We start from the raw sequence: 13711 nt of genomic DNA on the forward strand, positions 1-13711 counted from the left end.
CTTGATTTACAGACAGGGTTTGGAAAACCAAATTAATTTGGCAGAATGTTTATTTAAAAGCATTACTCTCCACAACTTCCTCTAACTAGACTGTGTTTTTCATTTATATCTTTTTCCATCAACTCATTCATAGCACCTAAAAATAGTTTAGATTTACTTTGTCTCTTTATACTCAGAATAACACCACAAAATGGATCCTGCCTACATGCAGTTATCTGAGGAAACCTAGTCTGTTATTTCAACTCATTCCTTTTGGAATCTGAAAATCACTGAGCCACATATTAGATTGGTATAAATTTACATAACCATAAAAGTCAAGGAAGGTATGTGCAAGAATCTGACCCCAATTTACGAAGTGTAACAAAAATTACCCTCTAGGCCATAGAGGATTCTCACCTTTAGATATCCTTTTAGAAACAGAGCATGACTGCAGTGCTGTTAATGGAATCATCCCAGATTTATGTTGGTGCTACTTCAAATAAATCCAAGCTTCTTAGATTTAATTTTTTTGTATGTACTGGAGCAATTTTTCCATGTAGCAGGAGACAGACTTACACCACTGGAGCCAAAGGAGGAACTGTGAATAGCGAGTTCTTACCCTGTCTGGGACAAATCACAGAACAGAAACAAACCCAAATGTAGTTCATTATTTTGTGCCCTGCAATGTGGTCTTTTTTAGAGAAAAACTGAGACAAAACAAAAAACCAAATAAAAACAAAGAGGGGATTTAGAGTAACTTCAGAGGAAAAAGTGGGACTACACCTGCGCACCAGAGAGTTGGTATCAACTTTAACAGTAAGGATTGTTCACATTTGTTCACACATTTTCAGCCTGCACAAAACTCAAAAATATTCTGAAACACTTAATACAAGGGAGAACAGCATAGATATGATTTACCTGTTATTTATCTACTTCAGAAGACAGATTTTTGCCTCAAGCTACAAATCATTAAGGCCTCCAACTTTCAAACAGTGCATCACAAATTGGCTTTCTAGTTCATAAAAATCATCCCAATATGCCTCAGCACTGTTTTCTTTCAAGAAAGCCTACAGAGAGCCAGCTGTCTGAGCTGGTTGTGTTGCTATGTAAGATTTGTGCATAAGTGTCTCTCTGGGAGTTTTGTTTTGGTTCTATCATTTAATATTCATGACAATCACCATTAACCTGCCAGCTGAGCTGCCTCCAGACAGAGTCAGAAGTTTATTCCCAGCCCACACAGCTCCTTGAAGCCTACATTTCCACATTACAGGCTATTTCAGCTTGCAGTCCTTGTGTTTAAACTAACAGCATGAATTAAAAAAACCCAAAACAACAGAAGAACTTCTAGGGAAAAGATAAAGCAAGAACATGAGGGTGTTCAGTACTCCTAGTTAGTGATGACATGTTTAAGCAATTAATCTGATCATTCCAGCCTGTACATCCAGGCTTTGGGAAAGCTGACAATTCAAATATGTCCATTGATAACAAAACGTGATGGGGCAAAAGAGGAGGGGAAAAAATCTTGCTTTTAAGCTGCATAGAGTAAACTGCCACCTTAAAATTACTCATAGCTCACTGCGTATCTGTCAAAACAATATATAAATATTGGGAGTAGTAAATAATTTCAGTGTCACTAGGAAATATATTCATGCTAAAAGCAAATTCTGTAATTACACAATTATTTTAATGTACATATTTTTTCATCAAGAATGTCAGAATAATCAAATAATGATTAACACTCTAGACAATTCAGTTACACAACATGTGAGGAAGTCCAAGGGATGCTAAGCTTGAGCTTGCCCAGTCAGACAGAACAGAATACACAATAGGCCCCATCCTGCCCATGTGGAGCAAACTGAACAGCTATTGCAGAATCAAGAAAATGAAAGAGTGACATGAGAAGGAGGGAGAAATCAGGGAAAAAAAAAAAGATTAAGAGTGGAGAAGGACCCCCACAGTCGAGAGAGAAGTAACAGAAATTTTTATGTTGACAACCAGAGCAAAGAAAGAGAATACCAGAGCCAGCCTAACTGCCTGGTTGGTTCCTGCCTCCCTATTTCAGACTAGTGAAGAGGAGAAGGGAGGCAGACACGTTTTAGAGTGAACTGTTGGGAATTTAGCATTATTTTATATTGTACATAGTGACTAGAGAAATATTATATTGAATTATATTTCTCCTTTTAAGTTCCAGTGATGATTTTTGTTCAAGTGCAGTTGAACAGATGGAAAGAGGGAGAGGCTCACTTCTTGCCTGAAGGAATAAAAATGGTTTTGTTGTACACTACACCCTGCAACAGAGCATCAGGGATGGATTTGTCAAAAAGCAGCAGCTGAGGGAAATAAGAGCTCACTCTTAAGTCAAGACTACAAAATCTCGTCATCCTTGCTAAGGGGGTCGCAAATTTTCGGGGGAACCAGTCTCCTGGGGGAGTTACTAGGAACAATGTACTTCTAGAATTACCTTTCAAAAATAAAAATTTTTATAAAAGCTCTTACGTAAAACTCCAGATAACAGACTTCTGAAACTTGCCAGTGGATAAACAACTTTCTGAATGTTTCTTCCCCACTGACAAAGAATTTAGGAGATTTGAGGAATGTGAAATACAAATATCTAACCTGATAAACAGCTATCTACATATGAAATGAAATTATCAAAACCTGGGACAGTAAAGAAGAGTAGAGCAAGGGCCTCTAAGTTTGTATCTAGTGGGCATCCCGAATGGGGATGCAATATTGTGACCTAAATCACAGTTCACCTGCCCTTCCTGGGCAGAACCAGCTCAGTCCCAGTGGGGAGCACTCCAGCAGCTTTCACCAGACTCTTCCCATGCTATAAACCAGCACTGCTCAATCTTGTTTCAGCCACCTGCTGCCTTCTGTACAATCAACTGTACTACATTTACACTGGTTCAAGGCTCTGGCAGCAGAAAGTCCACCAGGACTCAAAGCCTGTTAAGAAATCCTAATAGGAAGATCCAATTTTCTAGCATGTCTTTTCATACTGCACATGTCCTTTCAATAAGCATGATTATGTGAGCTGTTGAATAATGATAAGACTTCCCTGCATTTCTGAGTGGAGGAAAGAGCTCTTCTTCCAAGTATGACCATTATGAGGCATATAAATATTATCATGTTTATGCAGAAAATAATTATCTTATATTTTTAGTAAAAGCTGTTTATCAATACTGTTAGTAGATGCCTTTACACCATTCAAATGAAAATCAAGGACAGGGTGGGGAAGGCAGCAAAAATAAAGGAGAAGCATGCCCTTCTGCATACCAAACAGCAACTCCACAAGAAAAAAATATTTTTCTTAGACTTCTTTCTGGAAGCCACTTTTTAAAAGATTTTCTCTTTTTCAAATCCAGCCATAACTATGGCTTTATGACAATGTGGTATAACTGCTGCATTTTCAAAAAAACAGTGTGTTCTCATTAGAGTGTTTCTGATCTCCCTATAGCCACAAGCTACACTTAATATTGTTTATTTTCTGTAATTTGTGAGATCATGTTTTACCCTCAAGTACGTTTCATGTAAATATTGCTCTATCCACTGTTGATTCAAAACAGCTAAAGGAAGTAGGAACAGGACAGCAAAGTATGCAGTAATAGGCAACAGGCCTGCAGAGAAAGTTTAAAGAAAATTTCAGTTCAGACAGTGGCTCTTGCTGTATAAGTAGAAATCACCTACAGGCAATTTTCCTTGTTTTTAAGAGCCTATTAACTTTGATATTTATGAAACCCTTAAGCTGCTCCTTTGGAAACAACCATAGCAAATGCTCCTTCAGGTGGTTATGAAGCATTGGTATTTTTTCTCTAGAAAGCTTCTTTATAAGTAATGCAAAAAGAAATTAGGAAATGTAGTTCTTGTCAATACACCATCAAGGCAGCAAAAAAAGCAATCAAAGTTTGCTTCGCATTTCAGTCCACATTTTCCAGGAACTCCTTACTAGGAAACTTTATTAAATTTAATAGTAAATTTAATTTAGAAAGAGTGCTGTTTTCACTATATTTTTCTTCCCCAAATGTTTTCCTAGATGGATGCTTTCATAACAGTATTTTTGTTTGTTTATTTGCTGTGTTTCTATGCAACTTGAAATCATAAACCATTTTCAGCCAGTGTACATCATAGAAATACAGAGCTCCAACTGATCTATGCTGATTTTCACTATTTTAGAACCCAATCTGTCCACCTTTCCCTAGACCACAATAACCTCCTACACGATCACCTTTAATGTTTAAAAAAATAAATATATAGGCTCAAAAGCCTATATATTTTATAATATTTAGATAAAGCACAAAAAAAGGACCTCTCTAATTATGAACATCATTACAGATCCACTTTTCTTCCATAATTCTAGAACTAAACAGATGCTTCCTTCTGGCTAAAAACATGCTGGAACTTCAGAGCTCTGTGATGTACTGCACATGTATATTATTATTGCTTTCTCTTCATGTCTCCTTTTGAAGAATTTTAAGACATCCACACTACTGGGAGTTTTGGCAAATACTGTTGCAAGATACAGTATAGGATAACTAATGATGAACTCTGAAGCAATTGCTAAATCTAGCTAAAAGCTATAGAAACAAACTGTATTTTGATGATGTTTATTCTTGATTTTGCTGCTTAAAACCCCCAAACATTCCCCTAAAAATTCAAATTAAACTTTGTTCTCTAATTGCACACTAATTTACATAATTAAATAACTCTCCAGGGGTTTCACTGCCAGTCTAAGATAACAACCATGCAATCTGGCTCTTGCACTAAATAACCACATCTGATTATTGTTTTTATACATAATCAGGATTAGGCAAAGATCTTTCTCAATACTAACCTGGAAAAGCTAAAATCCTGAAGGAGCAAAGGCCTTTAAACATTCAGTATAGTAAAATGCAGATTTGTCTGCCCTAGACTTTAAGTACATGGCAGTGAGAACTTTCCCTGTTTGAGGCTCAGTTTAGACTGTTAAACATTTCTGATATCCTTCAAATTCACTGTCTGAGATAAGAGACACCAAAACTTCTTGAAAGACCAAATGCCATTTAGGTCCTTTAAAGACAAGTGAAGCTCAGAAGAACTGACAACACCACATTTCAAAATATGGTAATAGATTGGTTCATAGACTCAGCCTTTACAAACAAGAGGGAAGTTCACTTTCCCTGCCTGTTTTCCTGGACAGCCTCAGAGAAAACCGACAGGAAACGGAGTGGAATGACAATGGTTTGTAGTTCTAGAGAAGAAAATTGCTTTGAAATACAACTGTGACAAACAGAAGATGCAGACAAATGGTGTATTTGCCTCCCAAGCACTGGCCACAAGACAGGCAAATTTAAAAAAAAATAAAAAAAATCTGAGCCATGTGTCTGCAAACACAAATTGTGTGCTTATAGTTTTAACAAAATGGTGTGGCTCTGTCAGAAATATTACATCTGCAGGCAAGAAAACACCCCAAAACAGTGAAGCACTTTGTAGAATGATCCTGAGTTCTCAAAAAGACAGAAAAAAAGGGAGTGGGAGTTTTTTGAGTGCAGCCCTAATTGAAAAGAGAGGCTTGGGCTACTGCCAAAGGAGCTGTTTCCTATTGTCTTTTTTCTTGCTTCATTCAGGAAAACAGAACCTCAGTTTAATCCTACTTTGATTACAAAGAATGTACACAAAGATGTATCACTTCGTATAAACATTTTTGACAGAAATAAACTAGAGGAGCTCAAATATTGGCCAACAAGTAAAGTAAAAAGTTATGTAATTTCTTTCATAACTACTAAGGAAAAATATACAGGAAAAAAAAATCCAGCAAAATTCTGAAATATATCAAAATTTTACCATTCAGAATTTGAAATCTAGGTTGGTTTTTAACCTAAAGAATTAAACATATAATATGAATATAAGGAAACATACTATTTCACAATATACAGGTGAAAATAGTGTGTAGAACTGGAGAACAGAAAAAATTATCCAGTCATCAACTTAAAGATCTCTATTACATTCATCCCTAACCCCAAATTCCTATATTAGCCAAGCTACATCACTGAAACACAAAATCCTCAACACTCACCTTCATAGGCCCTTCTGAAATCGTTGCCTGGGGCATCCCTCTGTCCTGCCCTGTATTTCACATCCCTGAAAGCTTTGTGCTGTGAAGCAGGACAAAACTCTTTGGTTCTATGCAAGTCAGAGACCCTGAAGTTTTTCTGCATTAATATATTTTTTATGCCTCGAACAAACACAAGCCAATAACGTGCATTCAGAAAGATTTTCATTGCTTTAACAATACAGCAGTTGAGCAAAACAAAGACCTGGTCTTATACCTCGAACTCACACAGGTAACCACGAGTCTCTCCTAATGCCTACTTTTCATAACAGGATTTCATGGGAAGTTCTAAGTGTATGTTTCTCTCAGTTCTGTTTCAGAATTAAATAACAGACGCAGACTCTTCCAGAAAAGGGAAATCTAGTTCTTGTTTATCAGAAGTTACTCCTAACTTCAATGGAACTGAGGGAGAAATCCCTGTCAGGAAAAAAGGAAGTGTATCTGGTGCAATTCTACTATCCAACCTAAGACAGTAATTGCTGACATATTGTAACTATTGAGGAAATCAATACTGATTTTAACTTATTTTCTCAAATAATAGTAAATTATTGGCAGCAAGTTTAGTACAGTGGGACAGAGCACAACAGAGAAGAAGGGGGCTGGTAAAAAGTGCCCTTGTAAAGGAAGAAAACAGCACTTCTTATCTGTTAATCTTGCTTGTATCTCATAGTCTCTCACGTTGAGAGTTGGACTGGTGTGTCATATCACTGCAGTCAGTTGGGCAGCAGTGAACAGCTGGCTTTCCACACTGACCCATTTATCTTTCAGTGATGTAGGTTGTTCACTCTGAAAGGCTGGTCCTTGCTCAGGAAAGTGGAACAAGAGAGACATCCAGTGGTTGCACCATTTGAGTCTATTTTTAAACACGAGAGAAACTCAACTACCTTTTCCACTAGTCCATGACCCTGCATGTATAAAAACTCCCATTTATTAGCCAACTACCAGAAACAGAAAAAAATATTCCAGTGGCTGAAGCACTACTGTCACCTTTGCTGTGTATTTGTCCTGCAACCTACAGACTTCCTCACTGCATACTCAAAGTCCCATCCATAGTTCTCCCTTTTTCTCTGAAGTTAACTTCATTATTTTGGTTTTGAGCTCCACATGTAAATTGGGATAGGTCTATTAACTTCCATGAAGCTATAATGGTCTGGGTCAACCCATAATCTCATTCCAATCCTTTGTCACTCCAACATCTACTTTTCACATCTACTATCTTCTGTTCAAATATTTTCTTTAACCTTAACTGTATTTGTACTACTTACCTTTATCTGCATAGTAAATAGAGTTCCCAGTCAATACTGATATAAAATTCCAGAAAATGAGTTGTAAATCCTTGTATAAGTGGTTTGATCTTCATGTAAGAACAGAGAGAAACAGACTGTTAAATTTACTAATATAAATTAGTAGTATCTACAGTATTTGTTATAATTTCATGTATTTAATGTCATATATAAACTATTTCTTTTATATAAGACAGCTTATTTGGAAACAAAGCAGCACAAAAGGGTTTATAAACTTAAAAATCTGAAGGTAGGATAGGGAAATATAAGGGAAACATGAGGATAATTTTTTATGGAGTAGTAGCAATATTCATTTAGAAGTAATTTAATTGAAAAAAATTCAACTTTTTCACTGCTACATGTTAAGTAATTATTTTTTTTAAAGGGCTTGACCCTTGCAAACTTGAAAGACCTGAATGAAAAGTTCTAGGAAGAGAACTTACAACAGTGCAGGATGAGGTGTTAGGAATACAGTTAAGGGATGTATTTCCCAGCTTCTAAAGAGAAAACTGTATGCAGTATACAGTGTAAAATCACGTAGTGTGATGAACCAAAATGAGTAGGATACACTACTCATGAAAAAGTGACATAGCCAGTATGAGAAGGTATTTGGTTCCCTTTTCAGAACATATATGTATGGAAAATCCATCACACATAAGCCAAACAAAATGTCAAGCTGCAGCTGTTATTCTTAATTAAAAAAAAAACAAAAACAAAAAAAGCCAACAACAATAACAACACCACCACAGAAAAAACCCCGGAAGGCTCAAGTCTTGTACTGTGCACTCTGATGGAATATTTCACTGTGCTGTACACTTTCTTGCAAAGTTTTTTTTAACTCTGCTGCCAAATAACACTTGCCTTCTCTCATTACCTCCCCCCCAAAAAAACCCAAAACAAAAAAAAAAAGAAAGTAATGAGTGTAGATATGCGGTAGACCTATTTTTCAATTTGAAATCTATTTGAAAAGAGGATGTACCTTGGCTGAGTTGTTCATGTTGTCTCACCCTAGGGATCTATCTGAGTACTCATGTGACACATTCCAATCAGCAAATCCCCCTCTACCTGGCAACTGGGAATACCTAAGTGAGCAGCTTATCTTTTCCCTGTTGACCATGTATGGTTTGGTTTCAATATCTTGCCCTATGTTCATAAGTGGTCAAACAATAACAGGTGTTGGTGACCATTATCCGCAATTCATTGATGCAGGTGGAGCTCTGATCTGTGATGAAAAGCTTCATCTCAAGCCTCAGCTGTCAGCAAGTCTCACTCCTTGACCAGTCTGGGAGGGATAACTGCAGGGCCTTGAGTGATGATGGACCACTCCAGAATCCCAGATGTGTATGTCTCAGCCACTAACGGCTGGCTCCACAGCCAAGGACTGTTGGTAATAACACACAAGAATTGTTGGTAATAACCAAGGACTCCTGGTATTAACACAGCATGAGAAAGAACAAGATGGGGCAAGAGAAGGGGGACCATGCGGAGACAGGGCAGCTCTTTTCTGGGACAAACATTTTTGTTGTAGTTCCTGAAAATAAGCACAACATAGTACAGCACAGGTGCAGGAATGAGGCCAAGTAGACATGGACTATAGTGGGGATTAAGACCACCAAAGATCCCTGAAGCTCTCCAACACATTTCCAGAAAGATCTGAAAGAACAGACAGTGCACAATAACTAATATGCATAGAAAATGAGAAACCTGTCCATACAAAGGTATCCCCATCAAGCCTGGGCAGCTGCCCAGGGCCCTGGACACCCCATTGGCCAAACCAACACAGCTGGATCAACGTTGAAACCAGGACTGACATTCCATCAGCTGGATCAATACTGGAACTAGAACTGGTGATCTTTTTCTCTCTTTTTATCTTTAATTCTTCCCTTCCTTTCTCTTCCCTTTCACCCTACCCCTTTATCCAAACCCCACTGCTGTGTGCTTATCTAGTAGGTCAGAGAAGATCAACATACCAATTTCCATGCCAAGTGTGTAATTTACTAATCAAATTTTTTGATTGTTGTGGACACTCTGACTTTTGTTTTTCCTTTTGAACACAAGCATTCATGAATCTTGGGTGCTTCCTTCCCCTTTGGTTGGCACAGCCATATAGGTGGTGAACCGTAAGTGTATTAAAGTCTAAGCAACACTCAGGTGTCCTAAACCTTGTACATCAGAGAGCTATTACATACCAAACAAACCACCTCTGCAAACAGTTATTTACTACAGGGCACAGGCACAGAATAATGTTTTGCATGACCAGTTACAGAACTTGCATTCCTGCTATTTCCTCCACAGCAGATCCGTCATGAATGCCTTTAGAGCAATACTTTGTAACATAGAGAGCTACAGCCTATCTCACATACATCTGCCACCCCTCGAAACAGCTTTGATCAGTGTTGAATTCACTGTCCAGTTGTTACACTCAAATGACCTATGTTAAGGTTTTGTCCACCTGCCAGATACTGAAAAGTGGCCTCTAAAAACAGAGAGACAAAAACAGACACTCCTCTTCATCTGTCTCCACTAATGAAAATCATTGTCTTACTTAATTGCAGTACTCTGGAGATCTAAAGACCCTCAGGTTGCCGCTCCATTGCAGGAAAAAGTGACAGTGGCTGGAGACAACACTCTTTTCTTATGAACTTTATTTCTATGCTTATCCCTTTGGAGGAGTGCCGAGAAAAGCATGTGAATTTTCTTCTGTTAGAAGAGTCATTAATAGAGTAACTGGAGGAATTTTCACCTCTACATAGAATCATAGAATTGATTGAGTTGGAAAAGCTCCAAGATCATCAAGTCCAACCCTTGGTCCAAACATCATTACAGTTAGATGGATACCAGACAATAATGAAATTATTACTACTTTCTAGTTTCTGAAAAGAATTATTGGTGGATTTTTTCAATTTAATGGTTAAATTAACAATTGATTAAAACTTATTAATCCATGATTTTGTCATTTAGGTCTAAGTATATTAAAAAACATAGTCTAATATACTGATATAAAAAGTAAAGAAAAGTAAATATTTTTTCCTAGTGTACATCTGTTTTGGAGTGAGTCTGTGGTAAGAACTAACCGAAAAACAACTTAAAAAGGGTGATCTACACATGCCATGATGTCACCTGAATTTTGTGCAAGCATTTAAAAAATACCAGCTGGGTCCCATTCTAATGGGTAATGTATTACTGTTTTTTACACCATGTATTCTTTGCACTGAGGATCTAGTTTCAATCAACAACTCTCAGACACCATGATAAGGTAGCTATTATTGTCACTCCTTTATCCACACAGAAAATGATAGGAAAAAACTACATCTAAAGTTTCATCAACACTTTACAGTTGAAATGGAGCAATAACTAAAATCCCTTGACTTGATGTTTTGTACTTTTCAAAAAAAATTTTTCCACTTGAGTTCAAGGAATAATACAAAAGCATGGGTGAGGCAGCCAACCAAAACTTAAAACTAAACTTGAAACTGAATTATGTTATCAAAATCCCGCTATTAGTAGTCACATCAACTTTGTTACAAAGTTCCTCTGTTAAGAACTTACAGAATAAAATGGTTTGGAAAGGGACCTTACAGATAATTGAATTCCAACTTCTTGCCATGGGCAGGGATGCCATCCACTAGACCAGGTTGTTCAGAGCCCCATTCAGCCTGGCCTTGAACCCTGCCAGGGCTGGGGCATCCACAACTTCTGTGGGCAACCTGTGCCAGTGCCTCACCACCCTCTGGGTAAAGGATTTCTTCCAAACATCTAATCTAAATCTCTCCTCTTTTAGTTTAAAACTGTTCTCCCTTGTCCTATCACTATGTGCCCAAGTAAAAAGTCATTCTCCCTCTTTTTTATAAGCTCCCTTTAAGTACTGGAGGGCCACAATGACGTGTCCACAGGGCCTTCTATCTTGCTGAACAACTTCTCTCACCCTGTCTGCATAGGGGAGGTGCTTCAGCCCTCTGAGCACCATTTTTGCGTCCCCTCTCCTCGCCTCTGACAGGTCAACTTCTTTCTATATGTTTTGTAGGCAACGTTTGCAAAGCCAGAGCAGCATTACTGCCCTTCAAGAACAGTATTAAGGTGTGAGCTGCAAAGAGAAGGACAGTGCCTGCCTTGGAGGGCTGAGAGCATTTTACCGCTAGAGAGCAGTAAAACGTAACCTCCTGGAAACGCCGCATCGGGCCGGGAAGACTCCTGGATTCAACCCTGTTTAGGAATCTCACGATGTGAAGATAGAGGGCTTCGTGTAGTCAAGTGAGGAAGAGAAAAGAATGGCACATGACTGATTTACTGGGATATAGACAGAGGCATCCAGATACAGCCACAGCGAAGACAACCTTGGCTTGTGAGTGCCAGGCAGAGCTGAGGGGTGTCTTTGCTTCTCTGTCAGACTGGGGGTTACAGAGAGGTCTTAAAGGCTCTTAACGCTGCTACATGGCACAAACTCTGAATGCTCTCTCCTTTTAACTGATCCTCTTCTCAGGCAAAACGGTATCAACTTTGATGGGAAAATTGCCTACCTAAGAACTGAGTAAAATTTGGAGAAAGGCTTCTAGCAGTTGATTAGTTAACAGAATATGCACAGAACTGAAGAGATTAATGGATGCACATAGTAAAATTAATAAAGAAAATATATGGGGTAACTACTGTTCTTTATTCTTTAATATCATTATCTTCTTATTGTATCATAGAACAGAACTCTGATTCCACTTAGGAATCAAGTCACTGACTTTAATGTGCAGGTTGCTCTCGACTTCCAGCTCTGAGATGAGCCTGTTTCCTTGGGGCCCAGGTGAATTGAGCTTCACAGTGCCAAAGGGCTTTAGTGGGTATCTGTCTACATTGCAAAAGGAGAGCACTGTGTACTTTGGCAAGAGCAGCACTGGAAGAACTCGGGACTGGAAAAAGAGGAGCGAATATGGGGGAGTGTGGTCTCAGGTATGCAAAATGCATTCAGACATACAGCAGAATTTGGCTGTGTCTCATTAACTTTACTTAATGATACAATTAATCTATATTGCAGAAAAACAGAAACAAAATATACACACATGAAAATAAGAAAATCAAGTTGACAGAAGAAATTGTCCCTTATTAAAATGCAGATGACTTGGGCAGTGGCCTGAAGTAAGGAAGCTATTTAACTATTCCATGCCCTGACAGAGAGCAGGCTGTGATCATATTCAAGATGCTACAGCCACCTATGTCTGTTTTTCTGTGTAAGGAAAGAGAAGGTGGTTACCTAGCTGTGAGAACTATAAGTAGAAAGCAATGGATAAAGAGCAAAATCTTACTAAATTACACCCAGGGAACTAAAATTCAGGGAAAGTTGTGAGATACACAAGAAAGGAGTGAACAGTCTGTGAAGCCACTGTAGTCCAGGAACGCTGATTTACAGCACAAAGAGTGGCAGATTTGAGGGACATACATCTATGTATCACAACAGGCCATTTACAGCATCTCCTCTGGCAGTAGTACCCAGGGCACAATGGAGAAAAGGGCAATGAGATGACTGCTCCAAAGATCAACAGTATCGTGCAGAAAATTTCAGCTGGGTTGGTTTTTTCCCCTTTTTACCAGTGAATAAATTTACATCCATTCCATTTTAGCACAACATGCTCTTCCAATGTTTAGAAGCAATGAGATTCCTGTTCAGCCTTCTACAGAAAAGAGGAATCTGAATGGGGATCTGCAGGCACTCAGATACAGGCCTCTGTTCTGAGGAAAATAACCATATATAACCTGGCAATTACCAAAGGGGCTATTTACCCCCTTTACCCTGCTCTTCTGCACCAAAACAAGGTGTATTCTCAGCAACAATGCTGGCTTAACACCTTGTTCCCCTCAGTTTACTCCCAACTTACACCACCACCTTCCTTGTGTCAGGACAACTGTTGGTACGGGCACATATTGAACTGTATTGAGGAAAATAACCCTCTCCTCCCCTCCGCCCCCTCCCTCCTCCTGCCAAAAAAAAAAAAAAAGAATTTTAAAAAGAATTCACTAGTTTCCCAATCTAGTTCACTGTGCAGTCACACTGTTATGTGAATATGTGGGTGAAGGTGGGCAGTAACCAAGAATGAATGACAAGCAGATGACACTATTGTGAGAAAGAAGTGTTTGTGAAACCACAGCCTTGATGAGCCTGACCATTAATCACTGTGGAAGCACATTTAATTTTGGCACCAGTCAAACTATTTGGCTCTAATTATTTTAACCTGAGCACCCAGCCAAAACTCAGGTAGGTCCTTGCAGTTGGAAGATAGTGGTACAGAATTTAACTCCAAAATAGTGCTGGTTTAATTATTACTAAGTTCACAAATAACAATTAGTTTTAACTGCGAGTTTTAATAACTAGTATTAA

General features: G+C 38.4%; 1 long non-coding RNA gene across 2 annotated transcripts in view; it reads right to left on the bottom strand.

Moving 5' to 3' along the window:
• Positions 1-13711, bottom strand: part of LOC139683290 (uncharacterized) — a 100099-nt gene continuing 86388 nt past the window's right edge. For both annotated transcript variants that reach the window (XR_011699764.1, XR_011699765.1), the window contains exons 3-4: positions 7336-7424; positions 1-603 (exon numbers count right to left, since the gene is read on the bottom strand). This is a non-coding gene — a long non-coding RNA (uncharacterized lncRNA). The remainder of the gene's footprint in view (positions 604-7335; positions 7425-13711) is intronic.

The sequence above is a fragment of the Pithys albifrons genome, chromosome 2 (assembly GCF_047495875.1).
Source record: "Pithys albifrons albifrons isolate INPA30051 chromosome 2, PitAlb_v1, whole genome shotgun sequence".
NCBI classification, from domain to species: Eukaryota; Metazoa; Chordata; class Aves; order Passeriformes; family Thamnophilidae; genus Pithys; species Pithys albifrons.